The sequence below is a fragment of the Sarcophilus harrisii genome, chromosome 2 (genome assembly GCF_902635505.1).
Source record: "Sarcophilus harrisii chromosome 2, mSarHar1.11, whole genome shotgun sequence".
NCBI lineage: Eukaryota > Metazoa > Chordata > Mammalia > Dasyuromorphia > Dasyuridae > Sarcophilus > Sarcophilus harrisii.
The window spans coordinates 598724969-598746087 of NC_045427.1; the positions used below are offsets into that span (position 1 = coordinate 598724969).

The 21119-nt window shown below is 34.5% G+C and overlaps 1 pseudogene; it reads right to left on the reverse strand.

The window, feature by feature from the left end:
* Window positions 1–1394: 1394 nt before the first annotated feature.
* Window positions 1395–19408, reverse strand: LOC116421033 (annotated as a pseudogene).
* Window positions 19409–21119: the final 1711 nt, after the last annotated feature.

Consider the following 21119-nt stretch of genomic DNA (forward strand, 5'->3'; position numbering starts at 1 on the left):
GAATTTATTGAGTTGGAAAGTAACATGTTTTAAAATGTCCTTATAGAAAAATCATTTTGGAAGTGATTGTGGAAGATGGATTTGAATGTGAGGAGACTGAAGATGGGGACCATTTAGCAGATCTTCACAATAGTCTGGGTTAGAGGTTATGAAGAGTTGAACTTGTGAGTATAGAGAATGGGGTCTGATGTGAGAAATGCTATGAAGAAAAAAACAGCAAGATTTGGCAAATGATTAGAAACATGGGGTAAGGAACAGCAAGTAGTCAAGAATTATACTGAAATTAGGAACCTTAGAGATTTAAAAAACAGTGGTACAGTGGTACATTTAACAGAAAAAGGGAATTTTAGAAAAGAGACAGATCTTTTTGGAAAAATGATAAATTCTTTTTTGTACATATGGAGTTTGTTATTTGGGGTATCCCATTTGGTATATCTAAATTGCATTTAAAATAGTTTTTATTGATATTTTTGTTTCTTACCATCTCTATATTATTCCACACACACATATATATATATTCCTCATCTCATCCCCAAGAGCCACCCATATGACAGATAGTTTTTTTAATAGAGGAAAAGAAATCAACAAAGCTGATTGAGATATTATGGAAATCCAAAAACATGTGCAATGTGAAGCATTTATGAATTACCTGACTCCACCAAAGGGTAGGTTGGAGATGGCTCATCATCTCTTCATTTGAGTCCTTTATAATTTTTCTATGTTTACTTTTGATATTTTGGTGTGTCGTCCTATTCATTTACATTGTTGTAATTACTATGTATATTGTTTTCTTGGCTCAACACTTCATTCTGTGTCAAAAAATATATATCTTTCTGTATTTCCCTTTATTCATCACCTAAATTACTTCTTATATTAATGATACCACAATTTATTTAGATATTTCTCAATGAATGGATGTCTTTTTTGTTTTCAATTCTTAGCTATCATAAAAATGTTGCTATAAATATTTTAATATATATGGACTTTTTCTTTTATTAGTGGCTTTCTTGAGTATCAAGACCAGTAATGGAGTCTCTGGTTCAAAGGATAGGGATATTTTAGCCATTTTATTAGTTTAAATTCAAATTGATTTCCAAAATGGTTATTTCATAGCTCCATCAACCATGTTTTAGTGTTCTTGTCTTCCTACAACCCCTCCAACAATGACTATTGCCATTTTTGACAGTTTTTAGGATGTGATTTGAAACGTGACAGTTGCTTTGTTTTTCATTTCTCTTATTAATGATGTGGACATTTTTTCATATGGTTGTGAATATTTTGCTTTTCTTTTCTTTTTTTTTTTTTTATCCTAAATCGGCATTTATTATTTAAGTTCAAGAACAGGTTAGAAGGGGTGGGAACACATTCAGAACAGAGTCAAAGAGAGAAGGAAAGGAGGGAGGAAACAAGGAGAGTGGAGAAGCTCACCTGTGTCTGCTCTGCCAGGAGTTGATCCTGATTTCTGAGCCTTGATCCGGGCACACAATCAAGCACATGATAAGTGGAAATCCAGGGATACAGTTTTAGGAAGACATCAATGAATCCCAAAGTCACACATCTAACCAAAGGTGGTGCTGCGATTCTCCTTGGACCAGAAAGACCACTGCTTTTTCTGGAGCTGAAGCACAGAATTTGCTAAGTTCCATCCAACCCATTTCAGCTTTATGAGACATCCTTGGGGTTAAAGTCTTTGTGCTACAGAATTCTTTCATCGCCTCTCAAACTTCTTGTACGTTGCTTCTAGTTTCTTTGCATATGCATCCAACTTGTAGGCTGCTTGTTCAGCAGCTGCTGCTTGCTCCTCAATTAAAGTTATCTGATCCTGATAAAGCTGACATGCTGCAAATTTCTGGTTTAGGTCATTTACGTTTCTACTCTTGTTTATTGCAATCTTTCAATTCTAGATACTTCAAGCTACTCAGTTTGTTATTTTCCAGAAATTTATAGTCTTCAGTGGTGGCTCATCTTAATGAACATGTCCTGGAACAGCCCTGTGATGTCCATCTTGGTGGGCTCCATGGCTTTCTCCACCACTGCATTGTCTAGGAAGGAGAGGATAGAGAGAAGGATGGGGATGGGAGAGGAGAGAGAGAGTAGGAAGGAAGGAAAAGAGAAAAGGAGAGGGGAGAAGAAACAAAGGGAGAAGACTGAGAGCTGCAGTTCTGCTTTTGAAAAATGTTTATATCCTTTGTCCATTTATCTATTGGGGAATAGCTATTACACACATCTGTATGAATTTTAAACATATATTTTGAATATTAAATCCTTATCAGAAAAATCTTGTAAAAAGATTTTTTCTCCTCTTAGATCACTTCCCTTCTTGTCTGTGCAGAAACTTTTCAGTTTTAAATAATCAGTTATCTATTTTATCTTTTGTAATTGACTCTATCACTTAGTGATAACTGTGAGACACAACATCCATTCTTTTCATTTTTAAAAATATGATCTTTATATTAAAATAATGTATCTATTTAAAATATATTATTTATGGTGTAAATTGTTGATTTAAGTGTAATTTCTTCTGGACTGCTTTCCAGTTTTCCTAGAAGTTTTTTTTTTTTTAATTTTTGGGAGGGACTAAATGGGGAATTTCCCCTGGGTAACATGTTTTCCATTTTTTATCAAACACTGGGGTTACTGAGTTCTCTTGTTTCTGAATCTCCCCCTTTTTTTTTTAGTCTGCTCTGTTGTTCTCTCTCTCCATTTTAAACAAAAAAACAGATGGTATTAATGACTAAAGTTTTATAATATAATATGAGGTCTGGAAGTTGCTAGTCCCCTCTTCATCTTTGCTTCTCTTCATTATTTCCCTTGATATTTTAGGTTTTTTGTTTTTTCAAATGAATTTTGTTGCTAATTTATCAAACTCTGAAAAGTTAACTCTTGGTAATTTGATTGGTATAGCATTAAAATGTAATTTTGGAAATATTGTTATTTTTATTATATTGGCAAGGGATAGTCAGGAGTACTGAACTTTCCTTAATCTATTTAGGTTCTTTAATTTTTAAAGGAATTCTTTGCAATTGAATCTCTACAAGTATTTTGTGTGCTTTGGGAGATGGATCCCCAGATATTTTATTCATTTTGTAGTTATATGAAATGAAATTTCCCTTTCTATTATTCTTTCTTGTGTTTTATTATTATTATGTAAAAAGATTTTTGTTTTTTTAAGCTGGAAAAACTTTATTGCCATATAAAATATTATAATAATCATGAAATGATACTTCATATTAACTCTAGTTATTTTAAGAAATAATTATGAAAATGGGAAAAATTTGGCTATAGTAGGTTTATCCTGTTTGACCTAAACAATATTTCAACATGTATTCAATTAAAACAGAAAAGTAACATTTTAAAATTTAAGAAAAAATCTTCTACTTTGTTGCAGGCTTTTTCTGCACTTATTAAGATCATGTGGTTTGGATGTTTTGGAATTTAATATGACTAATTATATTGATTGTTTTCCTAATGTTGAATCATTTTTTGTATGCCTGGTGTAAGTCCTTTTTGAACATAATGAATGATTTCTTGGATAAATAGGTGTAATTTGTTTGATAGGATTTTGTTTAAAATTTCTGAGTTGATATTCATTAATGATATTTACCTATAATTTTCTTTATATATTTTATCTTTTTAGGTTTAGGCACTAACACTACATTTATCTCATAAAATCTTTCTGGTAGGATTTTTCTTTCTCAGTTTTCAACATAATTTGTGAAGTATGGGTTTTATTCTTTAAACATTCTTTAAAAGTTTATCCAGTTAATCCATTAAATCTAGGATTCCCCCTCCCCCCCTTGGTAGTTTCTTTACAGCTAGATAAATTTCATTTTCTGAGTTTGGGTATATTTATCTCATCTTTTAATAGTTTGAGTATTTTATTTTTTTGAAGATTTTCCTCTCTTTTGTGTTCTATTTTCTTAGCATATAACTTTGCATTATATATATATATATATATATATATATATATATATATATTTATTTTGCTAAGGCAATTGGGGTTAAGTGACTTGCCCAGGGTCACACAGCTAGAAAGTGTTAAACGTCTAAGGTTGGATTTGAATTGAGGTCCTCCTGACTTTAGGGCTGGTGGCCTACTGTGCCACCTAGCTGTCCCTGCTTAATATACCCTAATTATTCTTTTGACTTATTTTGGTTATGCTGTGACTTCATCTGCTCATTTTACTATTTTATTGTTTTAGTTTTCTTTTTAATCAGATTAGCTAAGTGTGATGACCATGTATTTTAAAATCAGCATGAGTCAGGAATTCAGGTTAAGGGAAAATTCTCGATCTTTATTCTTTGCGGAGGTGAAGAGGGATGGCGATAGGAAGTGTGAGCAGCCGGGCGACACAAACCCGGCCAGCAGTCTCTCTCTGCCTCTCTCTCTCTACCCACCAAAATCGTCTCTACGTCATTTCCTATTCAACACATCAAAACTTGCACAAAGAGTAGGTGGGGCATTCTTTCTCCAAACATATATTAATAGAGTATGGTCCAATTGCTATTTAGCCTCATGTGCTTGGGACCTCAGTGCATCAACTCAAGCTTCAGCTCATTACAGCTAAGGCTATATCAACCTTACTAGTATTTTCACAAAACAGATTTTAGTTTTATTTATCATTTCTATGTTATTCCTTAATTTATCTATTGTTCCTCTAATTTAAAACATCCTTTTTTGTACTTATTTTAAATTTTACTTATTGGTTTTTAATTTAAAAAAATTCATTTTTAGTTCATTGGTCTTCTTTTTCTAATGTATGATTATAAGAACTGATATTAACCTGTGGACAGCAGCTTCAGCTGCATCCTTGAAATTTTGGGATGTTGTTTTCATTATCATAATTTTCTTTTATACAGTTATTGTTTCTGTGATTTGTTCTTTATCCTATTAATTATTTAAGATTTAATTTTCAAGTATCCATTTAGGTCTGTATTTTCCATTTGTAGTCCTTGAATCAAATTCTGTTCTTATTATAATATGGTCTATAAAAAAAAGTATTGACTATTTCTGCCTTTTTGTGTTTGTTTGTAATATCTATGTGCCCTAGTACAAGCTTGATTTTTTTTAAAAGTTCCTGTACTGCCTAGAAATATGTGTATTGAATTAGAAGACACCATAAGTCCTTTAACTCTAGTTATTTTATAAATTTGTTTAGTTAATTTGTTTCCCTTTTGTTGATTTTACTGTTACTCTTAAAAATTGACAGTCTCTTTTATATTAGAATATGTGTCTTCTTGAAACTCCGATAATGTTTCCTTTATGAATTTGGATAACAAAACATTGGAGCATATAAGTTTATCCCTGGCATTGGCTTGTGGTTTATGGTTTATTTTTAGTATAACGTAATTTTCTTGTTTATCCTTTTTTACATTTTAAATATTTGTTTTTGCATTGTCTGAGAGCATAATGGCAACTCTTGCTTATTTTTTTTTTTTTAACATTCATTTGATGCATAATATATTTGCCCCAATTTTCTCAGTTTTATTTTTGATTCATCTTTTTTTTTATTTGTTTTTTTTAATGTGCTTCCTGTAAGCAACAGATCATAGGGTTTTGTTTTCTTATGTACTCTGTCACTCCCTTTTCATTTTATTGAATTGTTTAACTCATCATTGAATTGTTTAAACATCATTTAAAGTTTGTTTGGTTTATATTTTCCTTTACCTATCTCTAAAATTATTTTTTTTAAAGTTGTGATCCCCCTTCTATTGTAAGCATAATATTATAATCCTTTAGCTACTTTATTTAATCTTTTTTAGGCTGCCTTGTTTCCACTGGCTTTCTTCCCTTCACCTCACATACTCTTCTTGTTTTTTATCCCTTTATTTTTAGGATTTTGTTTAATTAGTTCTTCTCTCTTGCTTTTATCTGATTGTATATTTATACTCCATAATAATAATATTTTTTTTCTTCATAATAAATCAGATACATTCCCCTTTCCTTTTCTTCCCTTCAGCTGCTCATAAATTTTTAAAATTTTATTTTTTGGACTCCTTTCAAAAATGATTTTTAAACTTTTTTGTTATTTGTCTTCTCTTTTCGTTTATTCTAGATCCTCATTTTTAGATTCACAACTCCTGTCGTCATCTGGTTTCTCTATTTTTTTCTGATTTCTTCTTCCAAGATATCCATCCTAGTTTCTGCCTTTTGAGTGCTTTCTATCGTTTCTGACGTGGGACTTACTCCATGGATTCATCTTTTCTATTATGCTTTATTTTCAAAACAATGCTAACTATTGCAGGTGTCAGAAAGTACACTGCTTTCTTTTATTGAACTATTGACTTCATTTTACTGTTTCTTGATGTCTTACAGACTTATTAGTTTCTACTTGCCCAATTCTGATTTTTAATGTTTCTAGTAAGCAAATTTTCCATCTGACCAATTTTTCTTTTAAAGAACTTTTTTTTTTTTTTTTCCAGGCAGCTAAGTGGTGCAGTGGATAGAACAGCAGCCCTGAAGTCAGAAGGCCCTGAGTTCAAATCCGACCTCAGACACTTAATACTTCCTAGCTGTGTGACCCTGAGCAAGTCACTTACCCCCAATTGCCTCAGGAAAAAAATTTTTTTTTCTATGAATTTTTGTACTTTCTTTTCCATTTGACCTATTAAGCTTTTTCAGAAGTTCTTTTTATCAACAAATTTTTGTGAGTCTCTTACCACTAGGCTAATTCTGTTTTTAAAGTGCTATATTCATTAGTGTGTATGTGCATGTGTGCATGTATGTGTGTGTGTATATGCTCCTTTTGTCAAGCTAACTCCCTTTCCATAACTTTTTTGCATCTTTCTCATTTCTCTCCTTAGTTTTTTCTCTACCATTTTCATCTCTCTCTCTCTCTCTCTCTCTCTCTCTCTCTGACACACACACACACACACACACACACACACACACACACACACACAGTTCCTGAAATTCTTGTTGGGCTTGGGTTCAATTAATATTTGTCTTTGAGGCTTTGCTTGTAGTTATTTTCACCTTTTCTTCTTCTGAGATATGTTTTGGCCTTTCCTGCCACCACAGTAACTTTTTATGGCCGATTTTTTGTTGCATGATCATTTTTTCCCAGTTTATTGCTTGACTTTGAACTTTACATTAAAGTTGGGCTCTGTTTAGCTTGGGGTATGGAGACATTTTTCCAAGTTTCAGGATTTTTTATGTTGATGTTTTCAGAGTGAGTTCTGGAACTGGGGAAAGGAATATGCAAATCTTAAGTACTTCCAAGGGGATGTGATCCTAGTCTATACTATGATATTAGTATTATTAATAGTATTTATTAGTAAAAGCCCTGACTCTGCTACAGCCACAAGTTCAGCCATAATTCCCCTTGTCCCTGGAACCAGGTGTTCTGCTCTTCTGCATTTACCAGTTCTAGCATACCTGTGCCTTGGAACTGTGACCAAAGCCCCTGCTTTCTTGTTACAGACCACCCTAGAACTGTGATCCAGAATTGCTTATGGACAATAGAGTTGCCAACTAGTGCCAGGAAAGGGTCTCCTATAATTTTTTTCTGACCAATTGTCCAACCCCCTTCCTGTGTTTCATTTGAGAGCTCCCAAAGCTGCTGCTGCAATTATTTCTAGGTCCTTCCACTGGTGTTGAAACATTATGGTGTGCCCGTACTCTGGACTGGTCTCCACTCCAGTGTAACAAACTTTTCCTGCCTGCCTCCTAATTTTTCTTAGAATGGGAAAATATTCCTCTCTGATCTTTTGTTGACTCTGCTACTTCCAGAATTTGATCTGAAAAGTTATTTTAAAAGTTGTTTGGAGGGGAATGTTGGGAGAGCTCAGCTAAGTTTTTGCCTCTAATTCACTATCTTGGATGTACAACATTCATTTTCTAATGGAAGTCTGAAGTTCAGAGGACATTTTAGAACTGGGTGCATAGCTCTCTGATTCATCTGCATTGGGATAATAATTAAACTAAGATGATGAGCTCATCCACATAGAGATTGTAGAGAGAGAAGGGAGAAAGGCTGGGAAAATAAGACCAGCTCTTAAAGGGGTGTACCATCGGCAATGAACCAGCAAAAGAAACTGAGAAAGAGCAATCAGACAGATTGGAATAGAATCAGAAAAACAGATAAGAGTAGAATTAGAAGAGAAGGGCAAAATGAAAGAAAATGGAGAACAGTCTTTTGGATTTGGTAGAACCTGCCCAAACTTTTGGCTGTGCTGCTTATTAGCCTTTGGGAAACAAGGGTCCAGTGGAGGACTGGGCAGCTATGTGATATTAAAAATAACAGCTATTTTGAGCAAATCAGAAGGGTGCCAAACAAATCCTCTGTGGAAGACACAGATAATCATAACCATGCCTCATATATTCTCTAAAAACACCTGACTCTGCCATTATATCTGGGAATAGTGTTACAGTTCCTCAAAGATCTACTAAATTATGGAAACTGAAAAAAATTAGCATCTTGGCAATGAAAAAAATCCCAAGAGAATGTGCTTTTCAGACCTTTGTTTCCATGTTTCCTTTTCATAATTACTTATTGTTTTAGGTTTTCTTTTTTGCTCATATCTGTGACTTCAGTGGTATGGGGTACTTCCATCTTGGGTAACTTCCATTTTAGGAAATTTGAGTTAGATAAGAATTCTGTCTGTAGTTTTAAGAGAGTTGACAGGGGTAATGAGGGTTTAAATAAATTGTCTAAGGTCAGCCTAATTTACAAAAGAGGAGGATTTGGACCTTGTTTGAGCTCTTCCTGCTTCTAAGGCTGTCACATTATTCACTGTCATGCTGCCTCTTGTTTTATGTTTAATAATAGAAATCAGATTTGATGTTAAGTAGCATTTGTAGCCATAACAAATGGATGTCATGCATTTCACAGACTCCTGGACTCACCCACTTGGAAAAGGATCTAGAGTTTATCTAATTCAATTGATATGAAGGTATCAATTCCTTATCCAGTCTTTAGTTTGTGGTTGCATATGACAGAGAACTCATTATTCCATAGGCATTTCCATTAATGGGTAGCAGAGACTATTAAAATGCCTAATAGCATTCACACCCGTGACTCTCAATCTTTGCAACAAAGGGGAAGCACTTTTCATATCACTTTTTTTGGAGGGCAACAAGCTTGATCATCATATTTTCACAATTGGATGCAGTGGATATTACATATAATATGAAAATTTTTTGATATGTTGGTTAGTTTTGCTGACCCTTTCCTTTTTCTTCTTTTTTTCTTTATTATTAGGGATGGCCTTCTGAAAGAGAGGGAGAGATACAGTGGGAAATATAGGTGATGTAAAAACACATACTATTAATAAAATATATTTTAAAGTTGCCAGAAGCATTTGAAAGCATTTACTTGGAATATTTCTCTTGACTTATTTGAGCCAGATTACCTAGGAGATAGATTGGAAGTTTGGGATGTTGGTGAGCTACAAGACCATATTACTTTTTGAATTATAAAGATTAAGCTATTTGTATTTACATTTGAGATTAGTGATAAGAATAAAGAGGATTGTCTTATAGAAATCCACATGGTTCATAGAGAGAGAGAGAGACATGGAAGTTGGATCCAGGAAGAAAGAGCATCATAACATTCTTTCCAAGAGTCATATGAAACTAGCTCTTTAAAAAAAATACACTTCAGTTTATCCTAAGGTGAATAATATCATACAAAAAGGACAACTTAGAAACCCAAATAAGGTTTTTCTTTATGAGAAAGATAAAGTAAATCCAATTTATAGAGATGTTTGGGTGCTTTAAGATAAATCATATTATTATAGTTTATCATCAGAAGGGTGTGCAGCTTAACAGGCTTACAATTGGCAGCAAAATTGAAAGAGTCCTTCTTAATATCTATGAAGAATCCATTATTTTATGTCAGTTTTTGGAAAGTACAAAGTAGAGATGTGCCCTGAATTTCCATGTGTTATAGGCAGAGAGCTAACATTTAAATGAGTACTATTTGATGGAATGTCAGGATTTGACGCTAAAAGAAGGGTTTCTTTTACTTATAGAATTAGAATATCAGATTCAGAAAGAACAATAGAGATCACTTAGTCTTCTCTACTCCTTCCTTTAAAGATAAAGGAACTAAACCTTGGAGATATCACATGACTGATGTAAATTCATGATACTAGTCACTGGCAGAATCAGGAATAGAACATATATCTCCTTAACTTACTTGTTAGTATATGTTCATTATTTTTTAATCTGTTATTTAGAGAGTAATGATACTGCATAAAAAAAACAAACAAGCACTTCTTGAATCTTAATCTCTTTGTGTATTTCTCTATTTTGCATTTTTATGAAGAATTCTGGAAGTAGAAATTTCCAATGAGTCAGGCAGAGAGTTGTCTTCAAGATGGGACAGCAGGGATATTACCTCAATGTATCAAAATCTAGGCGGCACAAAACAGAAGGGACAAACTGATTTTTTCTCTTGCTTAATTGAATTTGCTTTAAGTATTTGAATTATTTTTATATGTGGATTAGACATTGATGTGAGAATCCTTTCATGCTTCTTGTCCTATATGTGTTGTTTCCCTGGATGCCCAAACTACTCATAATGACTCTGGCTAGAATGGTTGAGCCTGATATGAGCCCTAAGTTTGTTTTTTAAGTACTGTTTTTAAATTGTCAAAAAAAATTTGCTTCCTGATCCAAAGACAACAAAATGTCAAAGACTGTCAAAACTTCAATACTTTATCCAAAGTTTACAAGAATATTTATTTGGAAGTTAACCTATAAAATGATGTGATAACATATTATACATTGTATATTAATATATATTTATCAATTGATTTAATCAATAATATTAATATATACTATTAATCATTATCAATTAATATATCACATTAATAAAATAATTTATCACATTAACATTTATATATTCATATAAATAATTATTTTAATAAGTAATGATTAATATTAATTAATATACATTATATATTATACATTGTAATATGTATATGCTAAAAGATAGCCTGGTATAAACAAGGTATTTGGAGATAGGAGGAAACTTGGTTTGAATCTTATCTTTGACACTTACTAGCTGTGTGACTTGAATAAATCATTTCACCTCCTTCTGCCTCAGTTTCCTTTGCTTGAAATGTGGATATAATATACTACTGAGGCGCTGTGTGGACAAGTCTTGCAACCTCCAAAGTAATATATAAATGTGACTCATTATTACATGTGTTGCCACAGGGAAGTGACTTGCTGCTTTCACTCTGGGTATCTGTGTTTTCTTTTACTTTGCAGGCCAGGGACTGCTTCATTGGCTTTCATTGTAGGTGATCAATGATTTCCCCTCCTTCCCGCTTTGGCTAGTCCTGATTTGCTTTTGCTCAGCTTTCTTGCATAAGGTGAGGCAGGTTTCCAACTTCTAAGCTATCTCTGAATTACACACACAAATGCCATTTAGGTTTTTTCCCCTCCCCTTTTATTTTTCCAACTGCTGCTATAGAGAGCCACAAATAAATAACAACAAATGAAAGGAAAAAGTGGCAATGCTGTGAGGATTCCTAAAGTTAGCCCTAGACTCTGAACGTGGAGAAAAAACAAGAGTTTGATGTATCTTAACTTTCTTGTTCTCTTTGATTCATTCTTCCTGGAGGAAGCTAACTCTTCCCCATAGATCTCTCATCTGGGTTGTGTGTCAAACTCTTAGGTTTCATGTTCACTGGATCTTAAGATCACAGAATTGAAGATTAATGTTGGGTAAGAAACTTGGAAGTCATCTTATTTAACTCATTTATATACTCAGTCAATTAATTAATCAATATTTATTAAGTACCTAGTATATATTAGGCACTGTACTAGGCTATGGGGATACAAAAAGAAGTAAAAGTCTTTGCCTTCAAAGAATTTATAGTCTAATGGGGGAGAGACAATAGAGGCAACTGGATGCACATCTTTGCCTCAGACACTTACTAGCTGTGTAATTCTGGAAAAGTAACACCGTTTCTGTCTCAGTTCCTCATCTATAAAATGAGCTGGAGAAAGAAATGGAAATGTACTCCACTATCTTTGCCAATAAGTCAGTAGTTGGAACAAAGGAGGGAGAGAATTCTGAGTCATGGGGACAGCTCAAGGAGATAGAATATCTTGTTTGTGGAACAATAAGGAGGCCAGTGTTATTGGATCAGAGTACATGTTGAGGAATAAGATGTAAGAAATCTGGAAAGTTGGAGGAGGCTAAATGATAAAGAACTTTGAATCCTAAATAGGACATTTTGTATTTGTCTTTAGGGACAATAGAGAGACTGAAGTTTATTTAGTAGGGGATGATGGCTGGATCTGTGTTTTAGGAAAATCACTTTAATAGCAAAATAGAGCCAGAAGACTATTGCAATTAGTCTAGGCATGAGGTAATGAAGGTAATGGGTATAATAGAGTGATAGCAACATCAGAGCAGAGAGAGGGGTATTTGGGAGATGCTGCAAAAGTGAGGTAATAGGTCTTCGCAAGAAATTGGATCTGGAGGGTGAGAGATAGTGAGGAGACCAGAATGACTACTTCATTGTAAGCCTGAAACACTATGTAAGTAGCATTACTTCTACCCATTAATAGGGAAGGCAAGAGTGGGGTAAGGATTAGGGGGAAAGGTAATGAGTTCCAATTTGGACATGTTTAGTTTAAGATATCCAGTAGATTTATAATTTAAGATGTTTGAAAGGCAATTGGAGATGTAAGATGAAAAGTTAGTAGAAAGTTTGGGGTAGAATAGAGATTTTGAGAATCATCAGCATAGAGATGATAATTAAGTCCAAAGGAAGTGATGTGGCCACTAAGTGAATTAATATAGAGGGGAAAGAAAAAAGGGTCCAAGACAAAAACCCGAGGGACATTTATGGTTAGTGAATATGATCTGGAGGAGGATCTCATTAAAGGAGACAGAGATGGAGGAATCAAAGAGGAGGAGAATCAGGACACAGAATATATAAAGAGATTATCAAGGAGGAGAAGGTGACCAAGTAAGGAAATATAACATGTAAGGAAACCAATCAGTCAACAAGCTTTTATGTGCCTACTATGTGCCAGGCACAAATAGAAAAGTGGGAAAGTGCCTGCTCTTAAGGAGCTTCCATTCGAGTAGAAAGTGAAATTCAGACTGATAAGATTGCAGAGTCTTGGTTTCTACTGAATCTTCTTTTTAATCTCACTTTTAAGTATGAGAATTTCTAAGTTACTTCCCTATCTATATCCCAAAGGTTCTTTCTAGAGGTTATAGATCTTCTAGTAAAGACCTTATAATTTCTGTTACCAATTTGTACAAAAATACACATTCCTTAGTCGAGATTTAAGCATCTTTTTTGAACTGGCTCCAACTTATCTTCCCTATCATATTTCAAACTGCTGTATTTTGTAAGTTCTATATTCCAGGAAATTGGATAATTGGTTATTTTGAGATTGCTATAATTCTCATCCCTAGAGTACATCTGTTCACATTATCTCATATACCTGGAATGTACATCATCTGCGTCAATTCCTGTTGAAATCCTTTTCTTCCTTCAAGGTCTGGCTTAGGTGCTGTCTCTTCATGAGCCTTCTCTAATTCCCTTATCTTTATGCTGTTGTAGCCTTTTCATAAATTTCTGATTATACCTTGGACCCTTCATTGTCTTTAGCACATTTCACCATATGTCATTCTTAACTGTGTAATGTGTTTTTCTTTATCAGTTCTTCAAGGATAAGAATTGTTTCTTTTTTTATATTCCCATGTTTGAATTTAATACTAATATAGTGTCTTTTATGTTACACAGAACCTATGAGCTCCCTAAACCAATTAAATCACGTCTAGAAAAATCATACCAAAATACACACACACATACACGCTATACTTTTTTATGGTAGCCATGATTTCTTTCACATAGAGAGTTTCTATTAAGGAATTTCATCACTGATTGCATGAACATGCTCTACAATATATAGTATTGAAGAGTTGGGAGATTAAGCAATTTGTGGCAGCATTGTATAGTCAGTGATTGAGCTACAGTGGGACTTGATCCTAGATCTTGCTGACTTGACCCTTAAGCAGTCTCTTACTGCTACTTCTCACTTCACACACAGTAGGTGTTTAACAAATGTTGAACTGAATGACATTTTGACATTCATGCTGCTATTCAAGGAAAAATGCTAAATCCAGATGATGAATTTTTCATTTTAATCCAGATGCAATAATATAACTAAAGAATGATATTGTGATGAGGGTGAATATTACATAGAATTGGGAGATTTGTGTCATGAACTATATTTAAGATCTGTCATTGAATATTGGGCGACTTTGATCTAATTACTTCTTCTCTATAGCTAAAGGTAGTCTTTTATAATGTAGGATATTACAGGGATACTGGAGGGAGGAGAATTTGAAAAATACTAATTATATAAAAATACATTCTTTATATATTAGTCATGTTCCTTAAATTTTCAGGGAAATTAAAAAATCCTTCTGTTCATTCAATATCTCATTTTTTTTTGGGAGTGAGCTAATCATTACTGAATTTCCAGCCAGACACTTCACTTCATACCACTGTTCATATGGGCTCACTTTTCCCCTAAATTCTCCCAAATGAAGCAATCTGTCAGCCCAGATTTTTTCCCCTGGAAGCAAAACACAAAAGAAAAGATAAATGGGATTCTGTGGCTATAGATAGCAGCCAAGTGTGGTTAAAAACTTGGACAAAAATGAACTTGGAGTTTTCAGGGTATATTTAATTGAAAGATGTGGCTCATTTTGGTCCTTGGGCTGAGCTGGCAATTGTACAAATGTAAAATGTAAAAACCATGACTACAAGCTTTGGCAAGCCCAGTAGAGAGAGGGGAGGAGGAGGGAGAGAAATGGTGTTTGTAAAAGCAGACGGCTAGCCTTTCTTCTTTTTTATGATTATTTTCTCATTTCTCTGTCTTTTTTGGCTAGGGTGCAAGAGTGAGTTATATGTGTAAGTCATACTTCTGGAATAAAGAGCTAACCAATACACCTCCTCTCTCTTTTCTCCTTCCCACTTTTCTAGGGTATTGTTCATGGCTAGAAATCAATCTTTTAGCTCTCTCTGGTCCCATAAGAGGAGGCAATAGTTTATCCTTTCTATCTTGGATGATGATTGTATATGATGTTTCTTCCACTCAGCCTCATGTCACTACCTATGAGCTGAAAGTTCAATATCAATTGAATTCGTCTCTTTCTGCTCAGACTAAGGGCAGTTTGGATGGTAGATTTGAACAACTGAGAATAGTCTTTGTCACTGGGTGAAAGTAGTTCTCAGAATTTTAGTTTTTGATTTTGTCTTTGCATCTGTATGAGGATGGGTTGTCCAATATTTAAGCAAATATAATTTAGGTTAAAAGAAAAAAAATTCAGTTGTGGTGCATGTATATGTGAGAAGGGGATGACTTGTTATTATAAGGATTCTCATTTATTACCCTCTGGAAAAACCCATTTCCTGCTATTGTAAGCCAACCTCTTATAAAGAAACAGAAAGAGAAGGAAGGAAAATTATATAAGGAACTTGGGAGAAAAACTTAATTTTTGCTATGATTTGTGAAAAATCTTTTGTGTTTATAATTAGCCTGAAAAATTTTGAAAATACTATTTTTTTGGGTCTAAAATTGTCTTTTATGCAGCATTATAATTCTGTAGTCACTTGGGAGTTTGAATGGTGATATTGAACTATGAGAAGAGAAAATTCTTTGCTATTTGAGCCTTGAGAAAATGTTACTGACAATTCTAGCAGTTTTCAAGATTGCTTGCATGCTGTAGACTCATTTTTCAGAAATAATAAGATTGATAATATATTTATTTCTTTCACATACCACATAATTTTCCAGAATATGATACCATCTACAATTTTGATATATTTGACAATAATAATTGCCTTAACTGTGGTACTGGCAAGTCAGTAACTATTTATTAAATGCCTACCATATGCTAGACATTGGGCTAAATGCTGGGGATACAAACAGAAGTAAAAACAAAACAAAAGAAAGAAAAATGAGTCTCTGATCTCAGTGAGCTCAGTATATTGGTGAAGACAACTGGTAAATAACTAGTACAAACAAGACATTGATAGGATAAAGTGCAGGTCATCTCAGAGGCAAGTCACTAAAATTAAGAACTATGAAATTCTTCTTGCAAGAAGTGGGACTTTACCTGAAACCTGAAGGAAACCAGAGATGCCAGGAAGTGAAATGAAGCAGGAGAGAATTCTTGGCATCGAGGACAATTAATGAAAAACGCTCAAAGTTGGGAGATGGATTATCTAGGTGAAGAGTAGCAGCATGGAGGTCAATGGCACTGGATCATTGAGTGTGGAGCAAATTAAGATATAAGAAGACTGGAAAGGTAGGAAGGTTTAAAAGACAAACTGATAATTTTATATTTCATCCTGGAGATAGTAGGCAACTTTTTTGAATGAGAATGGAGTAACATAGGTCTGTGTTTTAGGTAAATCAATTTGACAGATGAGTGGAGGATTGATTGGAACTAGGGAGAGACTTGAGACAGGGAGAACAACCAATAAGCTAGTTTAGATATGAGGTGATAAAACCCTACACCAAGGTAGTTATATTGTTGGAGGAGATATTATGAGATAAATGAAAGATATTATGAAGGTAGAAATAAGAGGACTTGGAAACTGAGTGGATATAGAAAGTGAGAAAGAGTCGAGTTGAGAATGTCACCAAAGTTATGATCTTGGGTGACTCAGAAGATAGTGGACTTTTGACAGAAAAGTTAGGAAGACATGAGGGCTTTTGGTAAAAGAAAAAGAGTTCAACTTTGGATATGTTAAGTTTAAGATATTTATAGATTATCCAGTTTGAGTTGTCTGATAAGCAATTGGTAATGCAAGAGTGGAGGTGATTAGAAGCTAGGGTTGGACAAATATATTTAAGAGTCATTCTCTTCAAATGACTTCAAATGAGTCATTTGAAGAGACATCATAATTGAGACAATGGGCATTGATGAGATCACCAAGTAAAATACTATAGAATAAGAAGAGAAAGTTCAGGACATAGTTTTAGAGTATTCCCATGGTTTTCATAGGATTGAAGCGATTGAAGATTAGTGAGAGTAGTCATGATTGAGGGGGAAATCTGCTGGAAAAGCTTTTTGCATATAGAGGGGTTTTCCTTGGTAAAAAGAAATAATAGTTCTTGTAAAATAGGCATGAAGAAAGAAATAGTAGCAGGAGGCCTCTGAATGGTATAAGGTGAGAAATGGAGAAGAGGGAATTCCTGGCAAATAACATCATTATATATTCAAGATTCAGGATTTAGATTGGTGATTGACTATAGCAAAAAGAGAGACCATTCACACAATTCCTGCAATTAAGTGTAATTTAGATAGACAAATGGCTTCAAATTTTCATCTGTTAGTATATCTTGAACATTCTATGAATTCACTAGTGGCCACTCTATTCAATATTATGTTGTTTGTCTACCTCATTATGCCAAAATTTTCTTAAAGGTTTTTGATTCTCTTTCAGCTTTGAGGAAACATTTCTTTTTTTTTTTCTTCTTTTTTTTATTATAAGTTTTTATTGACAGAGCCCATGCCTGGGTAATTTTTTTACAACATTATCCCTTGCACTCATTTCTGTTCTGACTTCTCCTCTCCCTCCCTTCACCCCCTCCCCCAGATGGCAAGCAGTCCTATACAAGTTAAATATGTCATAGTGTATCCTAGATACAATATATGTGTGCAGAACCGAACAGTTCTCTTGTTGAACAGGGAGAATTGGATTCAGAAGGTAAAAATAACCTGGGGAGAAAGACAAAAATGTAAACAGTTTACATTCATTTCCCAGTGTTCTTTCTTTGGGTGTAGCTGCTTCTGTCCATCATTGATCAATTGAAACTGAGTTAGATCTTCTCTTTGTCAAAGAAATCCACTTCCATCAGAATACATCCTCATACAGTATCGTTGTTGAGGTATATAATGATCTCCTGGTTCTGCTCATTTCACTTAGCATCAGTTCATGTAAGTCTCGCCAATCCTTTGAAATCATCCTGCTGGTCATTTCTTGCAGAACAATAATATTCCATAATATTCATATCCCACAATTTACCCAACCAATCTCCAATTGATGGACATCCATTCATTTTCCAGTTTCTGGCCAATACAAACAGGGCTGCCACAAACATTTTGGCATATACAGGTCTCTTTCCCTTCTTTAGTGTCTCTTTGGGATATAAGCCCAGTAGAAACACTGCTGGATCAAAGTGTATGAATAGTTTGATAACTTTTTGAGCATAGTTCCAAATCTGAGCAAACATTTCTAAGACTAACTCTGAGGGAAAGACCAAAGGTCCCACATCTTAATTTTTTCAGTTGTCTATAAACATACAAGATTAAAAGAAATCTTTGGGGTCCTTGTTTATCAATCAATCAACAAGTAGTTACTTACTTGTTCTAGTATGTGCTAGGTGTTGGGCTAATCACTGGAGATACAAAGACAAAAATGGCATAATCCCTACCACCAAGGAGCCTATATTCTATTGAGAAATTTATAATAAGGTCAGAGATGTAGGTGGGGTTAATTTGTGAAGATTCTTAGAACAGAGATGTTCATATTTGTTTCAAGGGACAGTAGGAGTCATTGGAATTTATTGATTGTTTTTTGTTGTCATTTTTCAAATTTCCCCAAAACACAGAAGTCTTTCTCTTTTCTTTTATCCCTTGGGATTATGAAAATCCTAGGAGATTTACAAATTAGACTAATTTAGTAGTTGTGGATAGAGGAATATTATGGTCCAAGACCACAAGGAATAAATAAATTTATGTGGACCCTATTACAATCATTTGAAAAATTAATCTGTTTCTCTAGTGTAAAATGGTTCTGACTCTGGCTCATTTAAAACTGATTGGTCTGTCCTCAAGATCACAATATCAGCCAATGCTGTGACACGTTAAAATATGAACTTGCTTTCCATGACTAGCACTTGGAAGAAACTGGAAGCAGCTGCCCCACGCTTGGCTGGGCTTTTCCTATGCTTGCGCCCAACCTCTTGGCATTATTAGTTCATTGTAGGGGTATGATAACAACTGCTCCCTATGTTGGCTCACAGGTTCATAAATATATTTAAATTCTCACATGTGGAAAAATCAGTCGAACTGAATTTGAGTTTGGATTTCATCGCTTATTAGTGACCACCATTCCTGGCCTGGAAACACAGCTGACCACTCCAATTTATTTCCTCTGGGATGTTGTTGTTAATACAACCAGAGCAAATACAGGCCCAAGCAAGGCCTTAGCCTGTTTGGAGCTGGGACAGTGTTATCCCTTTCAGTGGCTGATGTGTTAGGGCTATTGGTATTTCTAGTGCCTGAACCTGTATCTAGTAGGGATTCTACCTATTTATGCACAGAATACCATGGCTGCTGCTCATGGTGGCTACCCTAGTGGGACTATTGAAGTAGCCCATTGAATAGTTGGCGGGCTTCTCCATGTGTCAGTAGAAAGAGGGATGAATTCTAGCTGGAGGATTTGACCTTGAATATCAACTCTTTTACCTATCTCTTTGCCCTAGAGGAAGTTATTTTATGTCCTTTTATTTTCTTTCTATTCATTTGTAACATGAATAGTTTAAATCAGGTGGCCTCTAAGGTCCTTTATAGATCTAGATCAGAGCTTTTGAACTTTTCAAAAGGCATAAACCCCTTTGACATTCTGATGACGGCTGTAGACCTTACCTTGAATAGTATTTTTACATATATAAAATGAAATATGCAGGATTATAAGGAAAATCCAAGATGAGCAAAAATAAATATGGAATTCTGAATTCTGAATCCATGACCTTCCTAAAATCTCCACCCAGATTGTTTGGATATTTATGGATCCCAGGTTAAGAATCCCTATTCTAGAGCCATGATCCCATGTTCCTTGGTGTAGTGATCTATATTCTATTCTTGGACCAAGATTCTGGTCACTATTTTGAAGTGCAGGTTCCCCCATATGTGTCTATTGAAATAGGTGGTTCTATTGTGTAGCTTTGTTTGTCTATATATACTATTGAAGTTTGGATTTACCAGAGCCTTCCCAGGGTACCCTATGATGAAATTTCACCCACAGACTAATGTAGACATCTATTTGAAATAAAATATTTGGAGGTCTCACTTTCAATAGTAGATTGTGACGCAGGGGTCCTCAAATTATGGCCCAGGGGCCAGATGTGGCAGCTGAGGACGTTTATCACCCTCACCCAGGGCTATGAAGTTTCTTTATTTAAAGGCTCACAAAACAAAGTTTTTGTTTTTACTATAGTCCAGCCCTCCAACAGTCTGACGGATAATGAACTGGCCCCCCATTTAAAAAGTTTGAGGACCCCTGGATTGTAGAGAGAGTATTGTGAATCTATTTATGTGTATGTGTGTGTACATACAAGAACATTCAGAGAAAGCACAGAAACAGCCTCTGTTTTTGACACACAGAAAGCACACCATAGAAAGAGCAAGATTTAGAAATGGAGAAAGAATTCATGAGGGTCTGAGAAATGTGTCAATATGATTTCATTAGCCCTAGAGGTATAATTTGGATAAGGGGAGCTGACCATTTTCTTTTTCTCATTCTCTGGTACATTTGAAAAGGCCTTCTTGCTGCACAGGCAAAAATGTTTAAAAAAAATTCCTATGTCATCATTACCTATAAGATAATATTGAGGGGACAATGAGATTTAAATACATTCTCTGCTCCAGACACTCTTCAACAGTACTGCTTCTAAGAAGACTCCATCTATTTGTATCACAGGGAGAAGGCAAATACCTATTTATCTGTTAGAGATGCCTGCCTTATCCTAGTAGTCCTGACCTCAGGGATCTGCCAAGCTGTGATTTTGGCTTTCAAACTGCTTATTAGTACATACAGAATTCTCCAAATCAACTGGCTAAAATTCTACAACTGCTTGCTTTTACAGAAAATTATACCATTATGTCATATACAAAGAGTGATGATTTGGTTTCCTCATTATCTACTCTAATTCCTTTAATCTTTTTCATCTCTTATTGCCAAAGTTAGCATTTCTAATACAATATTAAATAGTAATGGTGATAGTGGGCAACCTTGTTTCACCCCTGATCTTACTGGGAATGGTTCTAGTTAGTCTCTATTACATGTGATGCTTACTGATGGTTTTAAATAGATGCTACTAATAATTTTAAGGA